The sequence below is a fragment of the Cervus elaphus genome, chromosome 8 (assembly GCF_910594005.1).
Source record: "Cervus elaphus chromosome 8, mCerEla1.1, whole genome shotgun sequence".
Lineage (NCBI taxonomy): Eukaryota > Metazoa > Chordata > Mammalia > Artiodactyla > Cervidae > Cervus > Cervus elaphus.
Window position 1 is genome coordinate 33342550 of NC_057822.1, and position 18242 is coordinate 33360791.

Sequence of the window (18242 nt, forward strand, 5' to 3'; positions counted from 1 at the left end):
CCAGGCAAGAATACTGGAATTGGTAGCCATTTAAGGAAATGGCAACCCATTCCAGTATTCTTGTGTGAAAAATCCCATGGATGGAGGAACCTGGTAGGCTACAGTCCATGGGGTCACAAAGAGTCAGACACGACTGAACAACTTCACTTCACTTTTCCTTCTCCACGGGATCTTCCTGACCCAGGGATTGAACCTGTGTCTTCTGCACTGGCAGGCAGATTCTTTACTGCTGAGGTTCTGTAAATTAAGCCCATAATATTTAACTGGCATATATGGGAAAGCAATGTACTTAATCCCAATTGAACTGAAAGTGCTTGTGTCTCTATTGTAGGAATTTAAGATAACAGGTCATCTGCAATTTTATGCTGAAAAGAACCTTTTACGATAATTCAGTTCAGTTGCTCAGTCATGTCTGACTCTTTGCGATAATTAATCTATAATTTTCTGTTTGCCATCTTTTTCTTTATTGCGTGAGCAGTTGGAGTTGAATTATTGTAAGATATTTTTGCTGCTAGAAAGGTTGTTTTTAATCAGAGTGCCTTGTTACCTACTTGGGTGGCTCTTCAGGATGGTGGGGAACTTCAGGACTACCCCAATTGCTTGCTTTTCAAATGTGGAGCTCATGGATGTTTTGGATCTGGATGGACATATCTCTGGTAGTTAACACCTATTAGTTGTATTTTTCACTGTATAGTAATAAAGCCTCTTTTTTTTTTTTTTTTTTTTTTTGCTTTAAAATGCCCTCATGCTTTGAATTTGATGTTTTACTTCTTTGCTGCCTGTGAGAGACCCTGGGCTTAGTAATTAGTATTTATTTCCAAGTTTCTGTTTTTACCATGTGTTTTGATTTTCTAGGTTACTGGTTATTGAGATAAAGGAAATGGTCCAGTTAGTTGCCATCAGAAAGCTACAAGCTTTTGATAGAAAAGTGAGAAAACATCTATTGCTCCTATCTGAGAGAAAGACAGAGAGAGAGGGAGTAGCTTCATTAGAAGTGTCATTATCAGTGGCTATCAATTCCTCAGTGAACAGAAAACATCTGGTACTCACCTTCATCCATTAGCAGCCCTTATGGTTCCATCTGCAGATCATGGTCTCTTTCTCAGTTTCTTTAGTTACTGCTGATGCTTTGACTTTCCAGTCTGTATTTGGTACTGTTCCTTTCCTCAAACTCTGCGTCCAGTCCATCAGAAACCATTGGCTCCACTTCGAAAATATATCTTGAATTTACATGATTTTCACCGTGTTCACTCCTGCATCTCTAGTCTGAACTACCATCATTTCCTAGTCCTCTAAACCTAAAATATTACAAAAATTTATAGCTGGTCTTACTGCCACCATTATGTCTTCCCTTTGTCCCATAATACACCCGATAGTCAGACCTGCACATTGTGAAATCAAGACCAGATTATAACCATACATTGCTTTAAACACAGACATTTCCTATTAAAACAGAATAGAGTTGAAATTCCTTTCCAGAATCTACAAGATCCCATAGGACATGGGTCTTGCTGCTATCTCCGACTCCCCTTCCTCCATTCTTCTTCTTGTCTGCTAAACTCGGAACAGTACTTTCCTTCTTTCTTCTCCTTGGACACGGCAAGTTCAATCCCATTTGAGGGTTTGGAACACGCTTCATAACTTTGCATGAAGCCTTCTTCATTTTTGTTCTCACTCATCTGTTGCTCCTTTGAAGAGACCTTTCCTGAGCACCCTAGATATATAAGTCCCTCTCAGACATTCTGTGACATTGTCAGTTGCTCAGTCATGTGCAACTCTTTGTAACCCCGTGGACAATAACCCACCAGATTCCTCTGTCCATGGGATTTCCCAAGCAAGAATACTAGAGCGGGTTGCCATTCCCTTCTCCAGGGGATCTTCCAGGGATCTTCCCGACCCAGGGATTGACCCCAGGTCTTCTGCATTGCAGGTGGATTCTTCACCATCTGAGCTACCCCAACAGCTGTGACATTACCCTATTCTATGTTGTTATATGTTACAGTATCTGAAGGTATCTAATTTATTTGTCTCATCTCTCACCACGCAGTTGAAGAACATTTGTTTAGGTCACTGATGTAACCCAACACTCAGAACTGGGCCAGGAACATAGTAGGTGATAAATATGGATTTAAAGTCTCATTGAAATCCTGTCCTTTCCCTTCCATAGATAGACCTGTGTGTGTGTGTGTCTGTGTGTGTGTGCGCGCACGTGTGCATCTGTGCATGTGCATGCACCAGTATAGTAATCATAATATTTTATACTGCTCTATCTATTCCAAAGTCTGTATTGTAGAAATCTGCGATTTGGGGCCCAAGGTCACATGGGGAGAGAGTAGCGGAGTGCTTCCTTGTGTTCTTGGTCTTGGCCTGGTGTTGCTTCCCTTGCATAATATGCTCATTCCCTCTTTTCATTCATTTATTCATTTACAATAAATATTGGGTACCTGTTTGTTCTGGAACACTGCTCTCCCTGTGGATGCAGCTGTCCTTATGTTTTGGGATGGGGCCCAGTGAAAGTGGTTGAGATGTTCAAGTTACATAGACCTGGGGTCAAGTCTGCTTCTGCTCCTTACTTTAAGGTGCATGTAGGAAATTGCTGAAATTTTATTGTTCTAGTTATGTGACTTTGGGAGTGTTCCTTGTATTTTTTACATTCAGTTGCTTCAGCTGTAGATCATGATACCTGCCATAACGTTTTAAGAAATGAATGTAATAACTTCCATAAAGCACTTCATTTTCTGGTACAATTAACTGTTATTTTTGTAGGTTATAAATATTTGCATATGATTTTTTATAGTTCCTAGATATGACTCCTGAGATATTACTTGGGTTTCCCAGGTGGCACTAGTAATAAAGAACCTGCCTGCCAGTGCAGGAGACATAAGAGACGTGGGTTTGACCCCTGGGTCAGGAAGATCCTCTGGTGAAGGGAATGGTACCCGCTTCAGTATTCTTGCCTGGAGAATTCCATGGACAGAGGTGCTTGGAGGGCTACAGTCCATAGAGTTGCAAAGAGTCAGACATGACTGAAGTGACAGCACAGGATAGTACTTGAAATATAATTAGTATCAAGTCAGTCTAAAATTATCTCTTGCCTTTTAGAGAATGTGTATTTTTCTGATTTGATTGTTATAACATTTAGAATACTCTTTTCCACTAAACAAACAGATTTGCCATCTGCAAATTTCACTGTTTCACAAATCCATTGTGGTGTTTCACAAGTTTTATTTTGGCAACTTTATTTAGCTTTTCTATTTGATTTTATATTATACTTAATGGTATTTTATTTTTTTAATTTTAATTTTTAAAATTTTATTTATTTGTTTTTCCATTTATTTTTATTAGTTGGAGGCTAATTACTTTACAATATTGTAGTGGTTTTTGCCATACATTGACATGAATCAGCCATGGATTTACATGTATTCCCCATCCCGATCCCCCCTCCCGCCTCCCTCCCCATCCCATCCCTCTGGGTCTTCCCAGTGCACCAGCCCTGAGCACTTGTCTCATGCATCCAACCTGGGCTGGTGATCTGTTTCACCCTTGATAATATACATGTTTTGATGCTGTTCTCTCAAAACATCCCACCCTCGCCTTCTCCCACAGAGTCCAAAAGTCTGTTCTGTACATCTATGTCTCTTTTTCTGTTTTGCGTATAGGGTTATCGTTACCATCTTTCTAAATTCCATATTTTTGCATTAGTATACTATATTGGTCTTTATCTTTCTGGCTTACTTCACTCTGTATAATGGGCTCCAGTTTCATCCATCTCATTAGAACTGATTCAAATGAATTCTTTTTAATGGCTGAGTAATATTCCATGGTGTATACGTACCACAGCTTCCTTATCCATTCGTCTGCTGATGGGCATCTAGGTTGCTTCCATGTCCTGGCTATTATAATCAGTGATGCGATGAACACTGAGGTGCACATGTCTCTTTCAGATCTGGTTTCCTCAGTGTGTATGCCCAGAAGTGGGATTGCTGGGTCATATGGCAGTTCTAATTCCAGTTTTTTAAGAAATCTCCACACTGTTCTCCATAGTGGCTGTACTAGTTTGCATTCCCACCAACAGTGTAAGAAGGTTTACTTAATGGTATTTTAATTATTATGGTTGATTATCATGGTAATTTAATAGTCTTATTAGGAAAAAGAATCTTTCATAAAAACAATCAAATTGATTTCTTTCGTTCTTTGGATGTTTTGGAAATACAGTTTTTTAAATTAGTTAATTGGGTAGAAAAATTACATGTTATAATTTTTAGAAAAGAAAATTGATATATCTAACCAAAAATTCTGACAATAGATTAGAATCTAAAGAGAACATTAAAACAAGATACCATTGATTGCAAATTACTTTTATTCAGATTGGGTTAACTGTCTTCATTCCATGACTATCTTTCCACAATATAGATCAATAAGGTGTTCAGAATGGGATTAACTATCTGGAAGGAAGTGGTGTTATTGAAATCCTACAGCTGGAAAATATGAGAATTAGAAACTTAATTCATTAATACTGGATTACGTAATTATTCAGTGATGAAAGCCTGCTACGTGGAACTGACACTGAAGTTTTCTTTTTGGAAAATAATATTTGAATTGTAATGGGGTTCCACTTGGTATTTAGTAAAAATGCAATTCACTAAGAACGCACTTAAGGTTTAGAAAGAGACCTAACCTCTGTAGCTTATTGGCTTGGTACTTCTGATGTCGATTTGGGGAGAGGTTTGAAATTAGGATGTAAAGTCAGAACAGCATGACTTCAGCTAATGTAATGTTTGCCCTTGACCCCTTCTCCACAACCTGCCAGTAATGATAGGCCTTTGACAAGTGTAATTGCCTAATGCCCATTTTATTTACAGTTTTCATAGCTAATGAATTATAAGAAAAATGTCCACCAGGACCTGATTGTTTACCTCTCTAACAGCCATTTACAGATGGTGCATGTTGTGGCTGCTATCATGTACTATAATAGCATTTGATGTAAGTGTCTGCTCACCATTCTGTATTGTGGTTGGAGCTGGAGAAATAGAAAATTGGTCATTTCCCGGCAGATATCAGTAAGTTTCAATTCAGTCAGAATGCTGTATGTACTGTGATAGGTTTATAATTATTACCCAAAGATGGATGGTTTTTTGGTGAGTGTAAATTTCTGCAGCAGTAATCCATTAAGAAATCAATAATCATTCCATTCTGATGTGTAGTTCCTATTCACTGTTATAAATGTGTACTCGGAGCTGAAACCAGTGCCTTTTTTTTTTTTTTTTTCAATTGTAGTTGACACTATTTGAAATGAGGGGATTATTATAACATTTCTTTCTTCAATCCAATTCCTTTTTCTTTGCCTGTGTTCCCTTGCACCATATGGCATACCTAATGAAAGACTGCATGTTTTCATACTATTTGAAATTTTTATTTAGACTACCTTTAATGTTTTGGTGTCCTTTTCTCCTTCTTTTACTTAGTTGTTTAATAATAACTTAATTATAAGTTTTAAGGACCTCAGTGTTTCTTTAGGCATCATGTAGGTGATTTATTACCAAACATCTGTGACCAGGAAAGTGTGGTAGTTTCTTCCCTTTAAAATAAAATTATAACCACAAAGCTATAGTCTTCTCATAAACAGCAAATCTAACATTCATTTCTCACTCACACTTGTTATCTAGTATGTTATGTGCTGTTGGGGGAAGCAAGGATTGAAAAAATCAGCACTGACCCTGCTCTCAAACCAGCCTATATTTTAGAGAAAGAGAGGCCCAAATCAGCACAAATAACATAAGGATGTGAAGAAAGAAGAAAAGTGGTGGGGGAAATGTCAGCTCTGAAACCATCCATTACGTAAGTTCCGAGCTGGAACTTTGGTGTTATGGTATGATTGTGCTAGGGACGAGGGGTGTGGGTAGTGAGCCTCATCCCACAGGGGATGTGGCCAGTGTTACAAAATTCTGCCATGGTCTGAGGCTGCAGAGTAGTCTAAATAAAGATTCTAAATAAAAGTGGCAGAGGGGCAGTGTAGAAAGTTAAACAATAGAGAAAGATAAAAAGTGAAACGTAAAAGCCCCACTGCCCAGAAGTCCCAATCATCTGATTCTCATGTTACTGATTTCTTAATTATCCTGCCATAATTTTTGTATATTCTAGTGTGTTCAGGATAGTGCTAGTTCAGCTAGAATATAAACTACCACGTCTATTTTTTTTTTCCTTTTCTTTTAATACCAATAGGATTTGTTGTTGCTGTTTAGTCGCTAAGTCATGTCTGACTGTTTTGTGTCTCCATGGACTGTAACCTGCCAGGCTTCTCTGTCCATGGGATTTCCCAGGCAAGAATACTGGAGTGGGTTACCACTTCTTTTTCTCCAGGGGATCTTCCCCACCCAGGGATTGAACCCATGTCTCCTGCACGGCAGACGGATTCTTTACTGCTGAGCCACCAGAGAAGCCCACCAGTAGGATTACACTGTTGTATCTAAGGTTATTTGATGTGTCTCAATGATGGTTACTTAAACATTATTTTGTACGTTTGTTAGAATGCCTGTGTTTAATTTCTGTCCATGAAGAGCATTTCTGCTTCAGCATCCAGGAGAAATTATAATTAAAATCTCTGTTAAGAACTAGGAGAAAGAATTAAGATTTTACTTGGGGTCCATGTTTCAAGGCCGATTTAATGCGAGGATACTGATTGATGTTAAAAACTTCCAAAAGTTAAATGTGACAGAGAATGTAGCTTTTATTCCTGTTTCTGCTTTTATTTCACTGGTTCATCTTCGTAAATCACGTAAGAAACTCTCAAGGTACTTAGTACAGCACTTCAATAAAGTTCAGAGGTTTATAGAATCTTAATTGTTAAACCATGAAACCTGGCTATCCATGTAGCATAGTTCTTTTAGGAGAAAAGATCGTGTATCTCAAAGATAGAAGTAGCAAGCAGAGAACACAGAAAGAAAAAGAAGGTAGGTGTTACTTAAAAATTGATTAATTACATCAAGCGTGCTAGCTAGTTTTTGTATAGGGAGGGATGTTTTATGTAGGGTTATTTAACGAGCTAAGGAGCTGCCTACATGGGACCTGAATTCTCCTTCTCTGTTTCAAGACTGGTGGAGATCTCTTGAGTCGGTCGGCTTGTAAGCAAGTTGAATTGTCTAGAAAAAGCTCACAGGCTAGGCCTCCCCTGAAGAAGGCTGAAGTCCAGGACTCTTTTTGTTTGTTTGCTTTCTGGTACGCTTTTTCAGGAAACAATAGGTTTCTCACACGCGAGAACCTGAAACATGCTTGAAAGCAGAGAAAAGTTCATTTCATAATGTCTGTGTTTTATGTGAGCAATTATATATCCAAATGTGTTGTCATTTTGTAGCTCTCAGTCTGTCCCAAGAACTGTATTGATGGCAACCTGTTAAAGAGTATGCTAGAGGTCACCAAGGACCTGGGCTCGTTCTTTGATTCAGAGAACATCCTGACATGGAATAAATTTGAACCTTTTTCCCTTTCTTCTGCAGAATGGTGGTTTGAGGATGTGGCTGATTCAGTCTCTGCTTTTTGCCTATAAAGTCACATTTAAGAATATCAGGCTTCTAAGTTCTGCTCTGGGTCTGCAAGTGTGTGTGTGTGTGTGTGTGTGTGTGTGTGTGTGTGTGTGTGTGTGTGTGTGTGTGTGTGTGTGTGTGTGTGTGTGTGTGTGTGTGTGTGTGTGTGTGTGTGTGTGTCTGTGTGTGTGTGTGTGTGTGTGTGTGTCTGTGTCTGTGTCTGTGTTTACACCCATGTCTTTTATCTCACCACTGAAATAACCTTGGTGCATCAAACACTTTACTTGGAAGTGACCCCAGAGGTCATTTAGAACAACTTCCTAAACAAAGCAAGAATATTCTTGGCAGCATGCATGACAGGTGGTCTCTGGGATTTTGCTTGACCACTTCTCTGCGAGAAAAGCTGTGGTATTGTTGGTCAGCTCTGATTCTTAGAAAGTCCTTCTTTATATTGAGCCCTCATCTGCCTCTCTGGAATGTCATTGCCTTTTACAAAGACACAAGCTAAACATCTCAGGGGAATTTTAGATGTTTTGTTCTGTGTTAGTGCTTGTAATCCTAGGTTTTCATTGTGGGTTTTTAGAGTTTTGAATTGGCCCTGTGTTTAAAAGACTGTCATAATTTATTCTGAGGAATAATGCCATAGTTAGCATATATAGCCTGTCTTTTTCCATCTCTGCCCAAGTAAACCATTTAAGTTTGGTTAAGCAACAAAAAATAAAAAACCTTGACTTTATTTTCAGTAAGTTACATCTTAATAAAATCAAAACTAAGTTATTTTACTCTTAAATCACTTGTAAGTCTTTCGACAGTTCAGATTAAGACAATATGTTGCCTGAAAACTGAGCATGTTTTGAAGATAGAAATTCACTGATCATGTTTCCATTTCAAATGGAATGCAAAATTTTGACTTTTTAGCATTACTATTTCCCCTAAAGCTTGTTGCTCTAAGACTTAAAAGGGAAGGGCATATAGAAAGATGTTGCAAAACTCATGTAAAAAAAAAAGGGGGGGATCATCTTTCAGACACTCATTTAATTTAGTATATGGAAACCTAACCAAAACTTTCCAGCTGAAATTTCTTGTGAAAGATTCCTGGGTGAAAAAGATAAGATGAAACTTCCTGACAGGGGTTGTAGGCACCCACAGTTGTTCCTCCCAGGGTATTAGCAATATTTAAATTGGCTTTGTATTTCTTCCCTGCCTGAGTGGCAGTTTCACTATGCCTTTATTGGATTTACTATTGTAATTGGATATGGAATTGTGCCGGGAAGCATATATTTCAATATGTGCACCTTAGCAGTCTCAATTGTTAGGATGGTGGCTCACTCACATTAAACAGGGAAATTAGCTGGCTTTGTCTGTGTGTGAGCATTTGGGGAGAAGCTGACCCTAACTTCAGAGCTATACTTATGGGGGAAGTAAAGCTAGATATACTAGCCCTGGGAATTTCTCTTGATTAGTCAGGCGAGGGTTTGTCAGACCTGTCTTTACTTTATTTTGAAGAATTATCTAATTGGGGGATTCCCTAGCTGAGAAATGATTGGATATATGTTCAGGAAATGTGTTAGGCCATTTAATGATGCCACTGCAGGTTTGTTAAGGGTGTTTCAGCAAGCTCATATAGTACCGTTGGGTCTGCTGTCATGGCAAGGAGCATCATGAAATTCTCAGGAAAGGATAATCCTTTTACCCAAGTTATTTTAAAAATAGTTGTGTCATACAGCCCTGTCTCCCCAACTTGTTTGATCACAAGAATTATCTGGGATGCTTATAAAACTAGAGGCCCACACCTCACTCCCGGTGAACCGAATCAGCATCAGCAAGGAAGAAACCTGTGAGTCTGTGATTCTGATATCAGGCAAGTTTAGGAAACACTATCAAATAATATCTATGCAGGAAACTGGGAAGGACTGCTTTGGAAAAAAAAGGCAGTGATTGCTCCAAGGAGCTAGAGGATTACAGGACATTACTATCAAACACTAAAATGTCTCTTATTTTTCCTGTGATGATACAAGAAGAATATGCTGGACTGTGCCCCTAGAGTTTTCAGGGGATGGGGGAAAGGAAAGGTGGAGTTTGTTCTTTTCAAGAAAAAGCTAAAAATGTAAAAATGTATTCCATTGCTTTATTGCAGCAGGCAAAAGATCTTTACTCTTTTTTTCTCTTTTTTTTTTCTTTTCTTTGTCTTCCTTTGGTCATTTTTCTTGGCCTTCAGGGTTACTTTGTTTGGGATGTTTAACAAAACCACGTGCAACATTTTCACACTGCGTTTTCCAAGATGGAATATTTTCTCTCTCTACTTCTATGTCAGTTGTATTCCTTCAGCTTGTTTACAAAAGCCAGACACATGTTCCTGTTTCAGCTTGGGCGCTTCTTCATCTGTTGACACTTCAGCACTGAAATAATCAGTTTAGATTTCAACAGCTGATTAGTGCTCAGTTCTAACCAAACTGAGAGGGAACTCTTAAGAATGGTAACCGATATTGTGCTACTTAGTGGTCTACACAAAAACGTAATAATGATCATTTTATAGCAATGCTGTGGTTATAAAAGGCCACTGCCGCTGCTTCTTTATTGTACCTCAGAGTAGCTGACCAGTCTGCTAAAAGCAGCTCTTTCAAGAATAATCGCAAAAATTTCATTAGAGTCCTTTCACTTACAACAGCTCTGAATGTTAGAAAAAAAATATTGGAATATCCTATGTGATCTGCTAAAGAGCTTCACAGAGATTCCAACTTCCACACTGAATTACTACTGAATGTAAGAAATATATGTAATGGTACAGTTTGGCACCCAAGTACTGATTTGCCTAAGATAAGATGTCATATCCCCATGACTTGCAGCCAAAAGGAAAGAGGAGAGGCCTGCTTTAAATGCACTTGTGCAAATACTTACCTATTACCTACTTGACCTTTCACTTCTCTAATAGTCTGTAGAAATAGGCTAGAAATAGAATCACAGAACATAAGAGAATCGATAGAAATAATAGTAAAGTTAGAAACAGAATCACAGAGCATGAAACCGATTTATTGCTCTTCCTCTAAAAAGTGCATTCTTCCTCTAAAAAGAATGAAACTTAACAGGTAGAAATAATAAATATATAAAAAATTAAATGTCAGTTGAATATTTTAGATGTGAATTAGAGGCAGTCAACATCAGTTTCCCAAATATATCCATGTAATTAAGGCAGAGGATCCACTTATTTTTTTCGGGGAGGAATTGGAGGTCATCTGCCTTCTAGTTAGAGTCATAGAATCAATCATTTTCTTTTTGTAGCCTTGTCATCTGTTTCTTTCTTGAGTACAAATCTGTTTCATCCTTCTCCTTGCTTAAAACATTCATGACACCCTTTACCTATGGGGAGTTATAAAGAACTATATTCCCTCCAATGTGTTAAAGTGTTAGTTGCTTAATGGTGTCTGACTCTTTGTGACTCCATGGACTGTAGCCCACCAGGCTCCGCTGTTCATGGAATTCTGCAGGCTAGAATACTGGAGTGGATAGCCATTCTCTTCTTCAAGGCCTCTTCCCAACCCAGGAATCAAACCCAAATCTTCTGAATTGCAGGCAGATTCTTTACCATCTGAGGTATCAGGCAAGCCCCATTTTACCACTAAAGGACTGATCAGCTCTGTATTATTTTATACTGGAGTGGGTTGCCGTTTCCTTTTCCAGAGGATCTTCCTGACTCAGGAATCAAACCCGGGTCTCCTGCATTGCAGGCAGATTCTTTACCTACTGTGCTATGGGGGAAGCTCATTTTATGCTATACCCTTTATTAAATAACACAATTTATTAATCTTCATTTCCTGAAGTTCCCTTCCACATACACCATGATTCAGCCACAGACACTTGCCACGTCTCTCTGGAACATAACAGTTTCTTTCAAATTGTCTTTTCTTTGCATAAGCCCTTCCCTTTTCCTGGAATTTCTGTCCCGTTTCTTTGACTCCCAAGAAACTCCCAGTCCTTAAAGAGCAAACTTTACTGCTTGTTTAAAGCTCTAGTTGTTCCCCAGTAATCCTGTAGCATTGAGTGTGTGCATATTTCTGTTATAGAATCTACTGCATTCTACTGTTACTGTTTTATGCCTGTCTTCCATATTAGCCTTTTAGCCCATATTGCATAGACTATGTCTTGTTCATCTCCTCTGAACCCGTGATCATGCAACTGCACCAGGTACAGAATAGGTGCATCCCTCTCCAATGTTTTATGATCAGAAGACTAAGGGAGAATGGATGGGTTTCCATAAAGTAGATGGTAGTGGAACTGCGTTTGAGGAAAGACAGATGGAGTCCCCTTTGGTTGGGGGTGAAGATCAAGTAGGAAGGCCAGTTTTGGTCTTATTTCACCTGCCCTGATGTGAACAGGATGCAGTAGGAATCTATAAAGGATGGTGACATCTGAACCTAGATCTGTGGGGATAATTTTGCCCTCAGCTCTCAGGCCTCTTTAGGCCTCACTTCCTGCTTATTCTTGTCGTTTGGCGCTACGAGGAGGAATATGAAGTATGCAGTGTGGATATGAAGGACTTCACAGGTGTCTCTCGTGGTAAAGAACCACCTGCTAATGCAGGAAGCCTAAGATACGTGGGTTTGATCCCTGGGTCTGGTAGCTCTCCTGGAGAACGGAATGGCAACCCACTCCAATATTCTTGCCTGGAAAATCCCACGGACAGAGGAGCCTGATGGGCTACATACAGTCCATAGGATGGCAAAGAGTCGGGCATGGCTGAACGACTGAGCGCAGTATGGATACACGTCTGTAGCTGGGCCTCACAGTAGGCTAGAGTATTAATAAGCAAAATTCCTATGGACTTCCTGCTATGTGTCATCCGTAACAGAATAATAACAGTGGTACACCCTTTATTCTTCATCCTTCTCATATTTCTTCTCTCCCACACTTGCATCTGTCCTGTTTGTGCTGGCTCATGGTTTTAGACTTCTAATGAAACTTCCTCTGGCTAACCCTAGGGAAATTTGTTTCAGCTCAGGCATTTGCCCTTTGTCGAGCTGACCTATTTCATTAAAAAAAAAAAAAAGAGGTTGTGGTGGGAAGAGTACTTAGAACATAGCAGGAAGGGGCATGCCTCTGGTGCCCCAATCAAGGTTATGTAGCTAAGGCTAGCTTTAGTGAAGCGTTTGAATCGTCTCTGGGCCTTTTGCTGTTCTTTCTTCTTTCTTAGCACTCCTTTTAGAAACCCACTTCCCTTGTGGTACTTTCTTGTTGCTTCACTGCCCCACTCTATCCTGCCTCCCTTTCAGGGTTGTGTGATGCTAATACTTGGCTCCACTATCCCACTCTATCCAAATCAAAACTTGTCTATGGCAGCAGGAATCCTTTTCTCAGCTTTCTGTCCTGTCATAGAACAATTCGGTAAACTCATTCGAGCTAAGCTTTTAGAGTCACGTAGTTTAATGTATTACAGTTGTCCTATAGTAGCATGTATGCTTTAGATAGAGACTTTTCTAGAAATGCAGTCTTCAGTTGTAATACGTTTTCAATCATGGGAATTTCAGGCATCCAGTCATACTGGAAGATATGGAGGAAAAGTTTGGAGCCCATGAATATTTTCCTTTTACTTTCTATAGAATTCATAACATTAAAGTAACTTTTTCCAGCCCCGAAATGGTATTTGACCTGTGTTGAGATATATATATATATTTTTTTTTTTTTTTCCCCATGAGCACAGAATATCAGCAATAAAGATGAACTTTGTGGTTAAAAAAATTAGAGAGTATTAGGATCTGGAATTGACTTCTTGGCCATTCTTTGCGTGTGTACACATGTTCAGTCACATCCAACTCTTTGTGACCCCATGGAGTGTAGTCCGACAGGCTCCTCTTTCCATGGGATTTCCCAGGCATTGGCTTGGGTTGCCATTTCCTCCTTCAGGGGATCTTCCTAACCTAGAGATTGAACCCACGTCTCCTGCCTCTCCCGCATTGGCAGACGGATCCTTTACCACTGAGCTACCTGGGAAACTCCTGGCCATACTTTGACCCTGTGCCAAATAAATTTTGGGGGTAGGAGAAGTCTCAGGTGATATCTGAAAAGCCTTCCAAGAGCTTGAGCTCACAACAAGATTTGAAACTACCCTTGTCAGTTTGTTGGAGTGGGTGTTGTTTACTTTTGTTTGTTTTGTTTCAATATAAGGAACTTGTGGGTATAGTTTTATAAATATCAGATACATTTACAAATGCCTTTAGATACTGTAGAAACATGCACTTGATAATCTTACAGCAGTAGACCTCTGCCCAGCCCTTCTCTGTGGATAAGCAGTGCTCTGTCACGTGTGGTGTGGAAATGTGTGCTGAATTTAATAATTTCCACACTTGTCAAAACACTGCTATGGAAAAGAATTGCCTCTGTTTTGGTAAAGCTTCCATTAAAATGACAGCTTTTAAATATCCGTAAAGATGAAATTGGGGCTTCTGTGGTGGCTCAGATGGTAAAGAATCTGCCTACAAATGTGAGAGACTGGGGTTTGATCCCTGGGTTGGGAAGATCCCCTGGAGAAGGGAATGGCTGCCCACTCCAATATTCTTGAAATTCTGGAGAATTTCATGGACAGAGGAGCGTGGCAGGCTATAGTCCATGGGGTCACAAAGAGTTGGATACAACTGAGTGACTAACACACAAACGTAGAAAGATGATATTGCCTCAGGTGTAAAAATTTGTTTTTCAAAAATATACCAAATTTTTCTGTTTTTGGTATCCAATTCATTTCTCCTGGGAGAGAGCGATAACCTCGTCAGTTAGTTGGAAGACACAGAACAGAAAGTCCTTACTGTAACAGGGGGGGTTGTCTTTAAGTCTGTTTATAAACCATTTTTTCTTTTTTATTAAAAATGTATTTTTATTCCATATCCTGATTATGGTGGTGGTTACGTGAATCAATATATGTTGTAAAGCTCAATTTTTTCCTGTTTGATAATTTAAAAGTAAAACGTTGGGATAAAGGAATGTACTTTTCATTTGAAACCATGGTAAAATGGTGTTAAATTTCCAGAATAACCATTGATAAAGCTTAGTTAATGTGACATTTATCTGATCAATAGAATTATGCAGACTAGCCATTTCTGAGGAAATAACATTTCAAATCACAAATCAGAACTTGAGGAATGTATTTCTCCCTGTATAGTCAGGAGTTCTGGTGCTAGTAATGCTAAATGCCATTATGGGGACTGTGGTGCTTGAGGTAGGGGCTCTGGTTGAGAGTTGGAAGAGGATTGACTGAGAGTAATTGTCCAAGAACCTGACCTTAGCAGGGCAACAGTGTTGATACGCCTAACATTTTGTGCAGAGCTGATGCTCAACTAGTGACTTGATGTTAGAGTCTAGCTTTGTCCTAGCTTCTTCTTGGTTGAAATCCTGGCTCTACTTATGAGCTGTGCAACCTTGTATAAGTTACTTAACCTCTCTGTGCCTCCTCGTCCTCCACTCTAAAGATTGTGACGAATACTTCTCTTGTAAGGCTGTTGGGAGGGTTACATGAGCTGAAGCATGGAGCTGTTAGCAGGGTTTGGGGCACATAGTAAGGGATCTTGTGAATATGAAATGCTATTATTACATAACTGTTGGATGAATGGCAGCGGCTCCTGTGGCTTTCTGTGTTTGGGAGGCAGTGTTGAATGGTGATGGCTCATTTACACGTGAGCTCCTTGATTGAGGTCAGGAGCATTGGAAATTCATGTCTTTCATAGTGCAGCATAGAATACACAGATGTCCAAAACGAATGTTTGTTTCTTCTCTTTCCTATATACCTTTAATTCTGAGCTTTTTTACTATTGAACTTGAAGTGTCATTGAGTGAAAATTATGAGGTATATCAGTTCTGTGAAGGATTTATAATATTAGTTAGTCTTCCTGGATTGTGATTATTAGATGTGAAAAATCATGGTTTAATAAAGTGTATTTTAATGATATGCATTTTCTGGACTTGCTTGTGGTCCAGTAGTTAGGATTCTGTTAGTTACAGGGGGAGTGAGCTTGATCCCTGGTTGAGAAACTAAGATTCCCTCATGATGTATGGCATGGTCAAACGTGGTGGGGGGGAGCATTTTATCGTAAATGCTTTTTATAGAAAGAATGTAGCTTAATTAAGGAGAAAAGGAAAATATGCCTAGGTAAAAAAAGGGTACAGCACTCATCTCATAATCAGAACCAATTGCTGTGCAAAATAATAATAGCAGAAATTTTTATATGTCGTTTACTGTGTATCAGATACCATTCTAAATGCTTTGCGTGTAATTTATTTAACAACCTAAGTATATACAGGTTATTTTCTATGCCTTAAACACAGGAGTAGGTGGGATCATATATTTAAAGATTGCTTATTGTTTAATTGTTTTTTCCTTAATAGTATCCTTTTTAAACAGTTTCCTTGCTCATATGTTAAACATATATACACACATATATGTATGTATATTTATGTATATATATGTGTGGGTGTGTATCTTTATCTCATGAGTTTTAACAGCTACTGAGTATTTCATTCTGTGGTAATGAACCTACCAGTAGATAATTTTTGTGCTCTGTAACCATTGGAGAATTTACCACTTAAGATGTTGATAATATGATTTTGTTTCTCCTAAATTAAATGTTATTCACCAGAAAGTCAATAAAGTATCATCTATTGAGGTTCAGGTAGCACATTATTGTATCCAAGAGTTTCACCCTGATTTTTTGTGTGTAAATTAAGAAAGTTCTGATGCAACACAGCTATTTTTTTCCATCATACACCCAAGCAATGTGATTCTGAGATAGCTATTCATTTCTGCGATGTTGTAAATTTAAATAAGACCTAAGTATTTATTAATGTTATGCCATGTGAATAATTAGACTTTCTGGGTTTACTGACTTTGGCAGGTAACATTTCTGTTATCTTTGGTTTTGATAGTAAAACGTTGCTCTAATGCCAGTATGACTATCCATGAAAGTAAAAGGGACATATTTGTTGAGATCCACATGATTTAAGGTATGCAGTCCATTCAGCTATCCCTTTAATTTATTTGTAAGGCAGGAGATGAGAGTGATGGATTGGTTTCAGGGTGTGAACCCCAGTCTCTGATTGTAATTCAGAAGATATGTGGATCCAGAGTTGATGGGCGGGATGCCTACTTAGCCAGGTGAGCTTCCATTATCTCAGGAACCTACACCAATTAGTCTCCTTTCATTTTGAGACAACTAACGCTAAAAACAGACATGTTCCCAAGGTGGTGAAGAAATAAAAGGAAAATTTCCATCTGAGCTTTAATTCCTCCACTATTTCTAGCCTATAGAATTTCATCCAGCTCATGGGATTTATTTGCCAGGGGGCTAATGTCTGAGTTTCCTCTCCAGTCTGTTTCCCTTCCTCCTACCTCAGATTAAGACTAGTTCATCTGTATGACATACAGATATTTAAGTTTATTTTCCTAGGCCAGAGCCTTGCATAAACTAAAAGTTCAGTAAACTTATTGAATACTGAATGAATGAAATCAGTTGAAGAACTATGTAGCAACATGAAATGTGATTTATAATAATATGTGATTGTATATATTTATCCTCCAGCTTTTCCATAGCTAACATGTCCACCATTATCTAATTAAGCTGTTATTTTTGCCTTCTTTGTGCTCGGTTGAATCTACTGTATTGCAAGTTTTAAGATTAATATGTATTTCCTTTAATTCTAGAAAGCTTTTCCCAGGAGGGCTTACGGTTTTGTTACTTCAGAGGTTTAAAAGTTGATCAAAATCATATTAAACCAGACATTGTGGAGGATCAGATCTTTACACCTTTCTGGAGACTCTTAAAGAATCTCAGAGCTTGATTTTCACATTCTTTTTCAGATACTCTGTTTCATGACGGTTCATACATTTGGTTCATGTGATGTTCTTCACCACATAGTCAGTCTGATCACTAATAATTACATCTCTCAAGCCCATCCAAGACTAAATCAAAGAGTAAAACATGAAAGGCTAGAGTATTAATAAGCAGAAAAAGAGATCTTTCTTACTTAACATTGTATTTAATAAAAATACTATTTTAATTTTTCTGTTTCAATTTACCATTAGGACCTATCAAAATGGTCAGAGTTCTCATCAAAGTAAAAAAAAAAAAACTCTTTTCCTATAACACAGACATGTACGTACACTCTCTTATTTTAGATGCAGATTAAATTTTAGATTTCTCTGAAGAAGATACCTTTTTCCCAAGAAATCCCATTGTCATCATTAGCAAATATAAGCACTGAAAAAAGTGTTGAAAAATTCCAGTCAGCTGTTATTTGAACCCGAGTTTTGGATATGGCATTAATGTTGAAGGAATTCAAGAAGACGTGGAAGAACAGAGTGCAAGACCACATCAGATGTGTCAGGTAGGACTGTTAGAGGCATATTAAGAAGAGGGCAGTGCTAGAGCTTCAGTGGGTCACAGGGTTCTGCCAGCCTGCTCGCACTTGCCATTCTTGTGATAAGTATGAAAATACCCATTTACTTTTATTTCTTTCAAATTTGGGTGCCCACTGCCCTTCCTTGCTCAATACATGAACATTTTAAGAACCTAATCCCAGTCAGATTTAGGAACATCTAAAACAAATACCTTCCTTCACCCATTCCACTCGATAGGAAAAAAATGTTCCAAATATCAACAAAATAAATAAAAGAAAATAAAAGAAATAAAACAGAGAGAGAGTAGAAGAAACAAAACTTTTTAGTTCAAATGTTAACTTTTAACC

General features: G+C 38.5%; 1 protein-coding gene across 12 annotated transcripts in view; it reads left to right on the forward strand.

Annotated features, from left to right (window-relative positions):
- The window catches only part of IKZF2 (IKAROS family zinc finger 2), a 174415-nt gene that overhangs the window by 22118 nt on the left and 134055 nt on the right, over positions 1-18242 (forward strand). The window lies entirely within an intron of this gene.